Source organism: Arachis stenosperma, chromosome 4, assembly GCF_014773155.1.
Source record: "Arachis stenosperma cultivar V10309 chromosome 4, arast.V10309.gnm1.PFL2, whole genome shotgun sequence".
Lineage (NCBI taxonomy): Eukaryota > Viridiplantae > Streptophyta > Magnoliopsida > Fabales > Fabaceae > Arachis > Arachis stenosperma.
This window is the reverse complement of record NC_080380.1, coordinates 37,378,706-37,388,132: the sequence shown is the minus strand read 5'-3', so window position 1 is coordinate 37,388,132 and position 9,427 is coordinate 37,378,706. Positions and strand designations below refer to the sequence as shown.

Genomic DNA, 9,427 nt, shown 5'->3' with positions numbered 1-9,427 from the left:
CAGTAACTTTCTTGCTCAGCTGACCCACTTGTCCTTCCAAATTTCTGATGGAGGACCTTGTTTCATTCATGAAACTTTGAGTGGTCTTTATTAGATCAGAGACCATTGTTGCTAAGTCAGAAGTATTCTGCTTAGAACTTTCTGTCTGTTGCTGAGAAGATGATGGAAAAGGCTTGCTATTGCTAAACCTGTTTCTTCCACCATTATTGTTATTGAAACCTTGTTGAGGTCTCTCTTGATTCTTCCATGAGAGATTTGGGTGATTTCTCCATGAAGAATATAGGTGTTTCCATAGGGTTCTCCTAGGTAATTCACCTCTTCCATGGAAGGGTTCTCAGGATCATAAGCTTCTTCCTCAGATGAAGCATCCTTAGTACTGTTTGGTGCATTTTGCATTCCAGACAGACTTTGAGAAATCAAATTGACTTGTTGAGTCAATATCTTGTTCTGAGCCAATATGGCATTCAGAGTGTCAATCTCAAGAACTCCTTTCTTCTGACTAGTCCCATTGTTCACAGGATTCCTTTCAGAAGTGTACATGAATTGGTTATTTGCAACCATTTCAATCAATTCTTGAGCTTCTGCAGGCGTCTTCTTCAGATGAAGAGATCCTCCAGCAGAGCTATCCAAAGACATCTTGGATAGTTCAAAGAGACCATCATAGAAAATACCTATGATGCTCCATTCAGAAAGCATGTCTGAGGGACATCTTCTGATTAATTGTTTGTATCTTTCCCAAGCTTCATAGAGGGATTCTCCATCCTTCTGTCTGAAGGTTTGGACTTCCACTCTAAGCTTACTCCATCTTTGTGGTGGAAAGAACTTTGCCAAGAAGGCATTGACTAGCTTTTCCCAAGAGTCCAGGCTTTCTTTAGGTTGAGAATCCAACCATATTCTAGCTCTGTCTCTTACAGCAAAAGGGAATAGCATCAGTCTGTAGACCTCAGGGTTAACCCCATTAGTCTTGACTGTGTCACAGATTTGCAAGAATTCAGCTAAGAACTGATGAGGATCTTCCATTGGAAGTCCATGGAACTTGCAATTCTATTGCATTAGAGAAACTAATTGAGGCTTAAGCTCAAAGTTGTTTGCTCCAATGGCAGGGATAGAGATGCTTCTCCCAGAGAAATCAGGAGTAGGTACAGTGAAGTCACCCAGCACCTTCCTTGCATTGTTGGCATTGTTATTATTTTCGGCTGCCATGTGTTCTTCTTCCTTGAAGAATTCGGTCAGGTCCTCTAAAGAGAGTTGTGCTTTAGCTTCTCTTAGCTTTCTCTTCAAGGTCCTTTCAGGTTCAGGATCAGCTTCAACAAGAATGCCTTTGTCTCTGCTCCTGCTCATATGAAAGAGGAGAGAAAAAGAAAATGTAGAATCCTCTATGTCACAGTATAGAGATTCCTTGAAGTGTCAGAGGAAAAGAGAAATAGTAAGAAGAAGGAGAAGAAGAATTCGAACTTTAATTAGATAAGGTTCGAATTGTGCATTTAGAAGGAGTAGTACTCCATAAATAGAAGGATGTGGGAAGGAGGGAAGAGAATTTTCGAAAATTCAATTAAAAGATTTTGAAAAACATTTTGAAAATTTGATTGATAATTTTCGAAAATTAAAAGTGAAAAAGAAATCAAGTGATTTTTGAAAAAGATTTTGAAATTAGAAATTAAAAAGATTTGATTGAAAACTATTTTGAAAAAAATGTGATTAAAAAGATTTGATTGAAAAGTTATGGTTTTAAAAAGATATGATTGAGAAGATATGATTTGAAAAACATTTTAAAAAGATTTGTTTTGAAAACAATTTGAAAAGATATGATTTAAAAAGAAATTGATGACTTGCCTAACAAGAAAAGATATGATTCAAACATAAAACCTTCCTTAATAGAAAAGGCAAAAAATGTTCAATCAAATCATTAATTGTTAGTAAGTATCTTTGAAAAAGGAAAGGAATTGATTTTGAAAACATTTGATTGAAAAGATTTGATTTGAAAAAGATTTGATTTTGAAAAACTTTGAAAACTTGAAAAAAATTTGATTTGAAAAACAAAATCTTCCCCCTAGCACCATCCTGGCGTTAAACGCCCAGAATGGTATACATTCTGGCGTTTAACGCCCAAAATACTACCTTTTTGGGCGTTAAACGCCCAACCAGGTACCCTGGCTGGCGTTTAAACGCCAGTCTGCCTTCTTCACTGGGCATTTTTGAATGCTCAGCTTTTTCTGTATAATTCCTCTGCAGTATGTTCTGAATCTTCAATTCTTTGTATTATTGACTTGAAAAGACACAAATTAAAAATATTTTTGGATTTTTAATAATCAAAATGCAACAAGAATCAAATAACAATGCATGCAAGACACCAAACTTAGCAGTTTGTGTACTACTGACACTATATGAGACACATAAACACTCAAGCCAAAAGAATTCAAAGATCAAAACAAGAAAATCATCAAGAACAACTTGAAGATTAATGAAGACATATGCATAAATTCGAAAAATGCAAGAAGAACAGAAACATGCAATTGACACCAAACTTAAGATGAGACTCTAGACTCAAACAAGAAATATTTTTGGATTTTATGATTTTGTAATTTTTTTTTGGTTATTTTTCGAAAATTAGGTGAAAAGGAAAATAAAGGTATCAAAATTCTTAATGAGAATTCCAGGAATCATGCAATGTTAGTCTAAAGCTTTAGTCTAAAGGAATTAGACATAGCTAGCTAAGCTTCAGCAAGACATTGCATTCAAGAGCTAAATTGATGATGATCAATCAGCTTTGGTGATGATAAGAACATCACCTTGAAACACTAGAATTCATTCTTAAGAACTCTGAAGAAAAATAATACCTAATCTAAGCAACAAGATGAACCGTCAGTTGTCCATACACAAGAACAATCCCCGGCAACGGCGCCAAAAACTTGGTGCACGAAATTGCAATCACACTTTTGCAACTCCGCACAACTAACCAGCAAGTGCACTGGGTCGTCCAAGTAATAAACCTTACGCGAGTAAGGGTCGATCCCACGGAGATTGGTGGTATGAAGCAAGCTATGGTCATCTTGTAAATCTTAGTCAGGCAGACTCAAATGGATATGGTGATGAACAAAAATAACATAAAAGATAAAGATAGAGATACTTATGTATATCATTGGTGAGAGCTTCAGACAAGCGTATGAAGATGCCTTCCCTTCCGTCTCTCTGCATTCCTACTGCCTTCATCCAATCCTTCTTACTCCTTTCCATGGCAAGCTCGTGTAGGGTTTCACCGTTGTCAATGGCTACCTCCCATCCTCGCAGTGAAAGCTAATGCTAACGTACTCTGTCACAGTACGGCCAATCACCGGTTTGGTTCCTGCTCCTACTGGAATAGAATCCCTCTTTTGCGTCTGTCACTAACGCCCAGCAGGTTAAAGTTTGAAGCACGTCACAGTCATTCAATCATTGAATCCTACTCAGAATACCACAGACAAGGTTTAGACCTTCCGGATTCTCTTGAATGCCGCCATCAGTTCTTGCCTATACCACGAAGACTCTGATCTCACGGAATGGCTGGCTCGTTTGTCAGGCGAGCACTCGGTTGTCAGGCGATCCACCATGCATCATGCAATCAGAAATCCAAGAGATATTCACTAAGCTCAGATGCTTGTAGAACAAGAGTGGTTGTCAGTCACCTTGTTCATGGGTGAGAATGGTGATGGGCGTCAATCATCACCTTCATCAAGTTGAAGAACAAGTGATATCTTGGACAAAGAACAAGCGGAATTGAATAGAAGAACAATAGTAATTGCATTAATACTCGAGGTACAGCAGAGCTCCACACCTTAATCTATGGTGTGTAGAAACTCCACCGTTGAAAATACATAAGAACAAGGTCTAGGCATGGCCGAATGGTCAGCCTCCCAAAGGTCTAAGATAGCATAAAACAAAGATAGCTACCAAAGTCTCTCTAATACAATAGTAAAAGGTCCTACTTATAGAAAACTAGTACATAGATGAGTAAATGACATAAAAATCCACTTCCGGGCCCACTTGGTGTGTGCTTGGGCTGAGCAATGAAGCTTTTTCGTGTAGAGACTCTCCTTGGAGTTAAACGCCAGCTTTAGTGCCAGTTTGGGCGTTTAACTCCCAATTAGGTGCCAGTTCCGGCGTTTAACGCTGGAATTTCTTGAGGTGACTTTGAACGCCGGTTTGGGCCATCAAATCTTGGGCAAAGTATGGACTATCATATATTGCTGGAAAGCCCAGGATGTCTACTTTCCAACGCCGTTGAGTGCGCGCCAATTGGGCTTCTGTAGCTCCAGAAAATCCACTTCGAATGCAGGGAGGTCAGAATCCAACAGCATCTGCAGTCCTTTTCAGTCTCTGAATCAGATTTTTGCTCAGGTCCCTCAATTTCAGCCAGAAAATACCTGAAATCACAGAAAAACACACAAACTCATAGTAAAGTCCAGAAAAGTGAATTTTAACTAAAAACTAATAAAAATATACTAAGAACTCAACTAAAACTACTAAAAACATACTAAAAACAATGCCAAAAAGCGTACAAATTATCCGCTCATCAATACGCTTATCTGAAGCTCTCACCAATGATATACATAAGTATCTCTATATTTATCTTTGTGTTTTATTCATATATCATCTATACCCATTTGAGTCTGCCTGACTAAGATTTACAAGGTGACCATAGCTTGCTTCATACCAACAATCTCCGTGGGATCGACCCTTACTCGCGTAAGGTTTATTACTTGGACGACCCAGTGCACTTGCTGGTTAGTTGTGCAAAGTTGTGTTTTTGCCATGGTATTGAGCACCAAGTTTTTGGGGCCATTACTAGGGATTATTTGAGTTGTGAAAAGTAGTGATCCCAATTTCGCACACCAGTGAGCGTCACTAACGTTGGCGTTGTTGATCCTCTTCCACGTTAGAGTTCACGTTAACTAAGTTAACGTGACTCTTAACGTGGGGCATTGCCTAGTTTCCCAACGTTAGTGGTGTTCACTTTTACCACTAACGTTGAGGAGAAACGTTATTGGAGTTCATGTTTCTCGTTAATGTGGAGTCTTCTTTTTTTCTTCTACGTTAAGTACCACGTTAACTTAGTTAATGTGGCTCTTAACTTAAGCTATGAATGGCTTCGCAGGCGTTATTGGTGATCACTTTTCTCATTAACGTTGCAAGCTCTTTACCATCCCACGTTAGTATTCACGTTGACTAAGTTAACGTGAATGCTAACGTGGTTCTTCTATGCTTCATTTGTCCTGAAATCAAGCAATTAAAGTGCATCAAAGCTCTAGCCAAAGTCATGAGATTATTGATGAGCGGATAATTTATACGCTTTTTGGCATTGTTTTTAGGTAGTTTTTAGTATGATCTAGTTACTTTTAGGGATGTTTTCATTAGTTTTTATGTTAAATTCACATTTCTGGACTTTACTAGGAGTTTTCGTGTTTTTCTATGATTTCAGGTAAATTCTGGCTGAAATTGAGGGACCTGAGCAAAACTCTGAAAGCAAGGCTGACAAAGGACTGCTGATGCTGTTGGATTCTGACCTCCCTACACTCGAAATGGATTTTCTAGAGCTACAGAACTCCAAATGGCGCGCTCTCAACGGCGTTGGAAAGTAGACATCCAGAACTTTGCCAAAATATATAATAGTTCATACTTTATTCGGGAATTGATGACGTAAACTGGCGCTCAATGCCAGTTCCATGTTGCTGTCTGGTGTCAAACGCCAGAAACACGTCACGACCCAGAGTTGAACGCCCAAAACACGTTACAACTTGGCGTTCAACTCCAAAAGAAGCCTCAGCTCGTGGATAGATCAAGCTCAGCCCAAACATACACCAAGTGGGCCCTGGAAGTGGATTTATGCATCAATTACTTACTTCTATAAACCCTAGCAGCTAGTTTATTATAAATAGGACTTTTTACTAGTGTATTAGCAATCTCTGGACGCCTAGTCCTTAGACCTTGGGGGCTAGCCTCTCGGCCATGCCTGAACCTTTCACTTATGTATTTTGAACGGTGGAGTTTCTACACACCATAGATTAAGGGTGTGGAGCTCTGCTGTACCTCAAGTTTTAATGCAATTACTACTATTTTCTATTCAATTCTCTTTATTCCTATTCTAAGATATTCGTTGCAATTCAACTTGATGAATGTGATGATCCGTGACACTCATCATCATTCTCACCTATGAACGCGCGTGACTGACAACCACTTCCGTTCTACCTTAGACCGGGCGCATATCTCTTGGATTCCTTAATCAGAATCTTCGTGGTATAAGCTAGAATTGATGGCGGCATTCATGAGAATCCGGAAAGTCTAAACCTTGTCTGTGGTATTCCGAGTAGGATTCTGGGATTGAATGACTAAGACGAGCTTCAAACTCCTGAAGGCTGGGTGTTAGTGACAGACGCAAAAGAATCAAGGGATTCTATTCCAACCTGATTGAGAACCGACAGATGATTAGCCGTGCCGTGACAGAGCATTTGGACCATTTTCACTGAGAGGATGGGATGTAGCCATTGACAACGGTGATGCCCTACATACAGCTTGCCATGGAAAGGAGTAAGAAGGTTTGAAGGAAGGCAGTAGGAAAGCAGAGATCCAAAAGGGACAATTCATCTCCATGCACTTATCTAAAATTCCCACCATTAATTTACATAAGTATTTCTATCCTATATTATTTATCGTTTAATTATCTAATCTCCCATAACTACATGGATAAGCCTGACTGAGATTTACAAGATGACCATAGCTTGCTTCACACCAACAATCTCCGTGGGATCGACCCTTACTCACGTAAGGTATTACATGGACGACCCAGTGCACTTGCTGATTAGTTGTGCGAAGTTATGAACCATGGTATTGGCACCAAGTTTTTGGCGCCATTGCCAGGGAAAGAAAGAGTGATGAATTTTACATAAACATATGAATTACAATTTCGTGCACCAAGTTTTTGGCGCCGTTGCCGGGGATTGTTCGAGTATGGACAACTGACGGCTCATCTTGTTGCTCAGATTGGGTAATTTTATTTTATTTTATTTTGTTTATTATTCTTAAATTTCGAAAAAAAAATTATATTACTTATCCTGTTCTTCAGAATTTTTAAGAATGGATTCTAGAGTTTCATGAAGCATGTTGAAGCCTGGCTGGCTGTAAAGCCATGTCTAAATTCTTTTGGACTGAGGCTTCAAAACCATCTTCATAGAGGCAAACTAATTTGAATATTAGCTGTATGCTAAAGCTTGGCTAGCCATTGGCCATGTCTAGTGTTTTGGACTGGAGCTTTCATTGAAAGCTTGGCTGGCTATTAAACCATGTCTAATTCCTGGACCGGAGCTTTAAACTAACATTGCGAAGATTCCTGGAATCCTTATTAAAAATTTTGAATTTCTTATTTTCTTTTTCTTATATTTTTTCGAAAAAAATCAAATAAAATACAAAAAAATTAGAAAATCATAAAAATAAAAAATATTTTGTGTTTCTTGTTTGAGTCTTGTGTCAAGTCATAAGTTTGGTGTCAATTGCATGTTCATCTTTTTCTTGCATAAAATTTTCGAAAAATTAATGCATTCATGGTGTTCTTCATGATCTTCAAGTTGTTCTTGATGAATCCTCTTGTTTGATCTTCATATTTTCTTGTTTTGTGTTGTATGGTGTTTTTCATATGCATTCTTGCATTCATAGAGTCTAAACATGAAAATTTTCTAAGTTTGGTGTCTTGCATGTTTTCTTTACATTGAAAATTTTTCAAAAATATGTTCTTTGATGTTCATCATGATCTTCAAAGTGTTCTTGGTGTTCATCTTGACATTCATAGTGTTCTTGCATGCATCATGTGTTTTGATCCAAAATTTTCATGCATTGAGTATTTTCAGTGTTTTTCTCTCTCATCATAAAAAAATTCAAAAATAAAAAAAAAATCAAAAATAAAAAAATATCTTATCTTTTTAAATCTTATCTTTTTAAAATCTTTTTCAAAAATCATATCTTTTCCATTTTTTTTTTCATATTCGAAAATTTCAAAAATCTTTTTTAAAATATTTTCAAAATCTTTTTCTTATCTTTACATCATATTTTCGAAAATTGCATCAAAAATTAATGTTTTGATTCAAAAATTTCAAGTTTGTTACTTTCTTGTTAAGAAAGATTCAAATTTTAAGTTCTAGAATTATATCTTGTGATTTCTTGTGAGTCAAGTCATTAATTGTGATTTTAAAATTCAAATCTTTTTCAAAACAAATTTCAATCATATCTTTTTAAAACCATATCTTTTAAAATCGTATCTTTTCAAAAATATCTTTTCAAATCTTATCTTTCCAAAATCATATCTTTTTTAATCATAACTTTTCATATCATATCTTTTTCAAACTTTAATTTCAAAAATCTTTTCTAACTTCTTATCTTTTCAAAATTAATTTTCAAATCTTGTTCAACTAACTAATTGATTTATTTGTTTGTTTTATCTTTTATCTCTTTCAAAACCACCTAACTACTTTTTCCTTTTCAATTTTCGAAAATATCTCACCTCTTTTTCAAAATTCTTTTTAATTAACTAATTGTTTCAAATTTTAATTTTAATTTTATTTCTTCCTTTAATTTTCGAAATTACTAACCCATTTTTCAAAATTATTTTCGAATTTCTCTCCCCCTCATCTCTTTCTATTTATTTTATTTATTTACTAACACTTCTCTTCATCCTAAAATTCAAACCCCCTCTCTCTGAGTTTGAATTTTCTTCTTCTCCTTCTTATTCTTCTTCTTTTCTACTCACATAAAGGAACCTCTATATCTGGACAAAGAGGATCCCATTATTATTTTCTGTTCCCTTCTTTTTCATATAAGCAGGAGCAAGGACAAGAACATTCTTATTGAAGCAGATCCTGAACCTGAAAGGACTCTGAAGAGGAAGTCAAGAGAAACTAAAAATCAACAATTCAGAGAAACCTCAAAAAAAAAAGAAAAAAAAGAGAAAAGGGAAGACAATAAGCTTCCACTTCCGAGTCATGGGAGATGGAAAGACTCATCTAAAGGGTTTATAGCTCAGTGATAGAATATTTGACTGCAAATCAAGAGATCCCTGAGATACCTAAGAGGATAAATTATCCTCCACACAACTATTGGGAGCAAATAAAAATAAGAGCACTAAAATCACTAGGGATCAAGCAACAGAGGCAAGGAAGAGACATAAAGGAGCTCAAAAAGCACCATTGGACCTTCAAGAAGGCGCCACCCTCACTCAGGTGGACTCATTCCTTGTTCTTATTTTCTCTGCTTTTTCGGTTTTTATCCTTCATGTCTATCTATGTTTTGTGTCTCTACTTCATGATCATTAGTATGTAGTAACTATGTCTTAAAGCTATGAATAAATTCTATAAATCCTTCACCTCTCTTAAATAAAAAAATGTTTTTAATTCAAGAGAACAAGAAG

At 36.5% G+C, this 9,427-nt stretch overlaps 1 non-coding gene across 1 annotated transcript; it reads left to right on the top strand.

Annotated features, from left to right (window-relative positions):
• The first annotated feature begins 690 nt into the window (after positions 1–690).
• LOC130978127 (small nucleolar RNA R71) lies at positions 691–798 on the top strand. The gene has a single exon (XR_009085787.1). It is a non-coding gene; the product is annotated as a small nucleolar RNA R71 (small nucleolar RNA).
• The last annotated feature ends 8,629 nt before the right edge of the window (positions 799–9,427 follow it).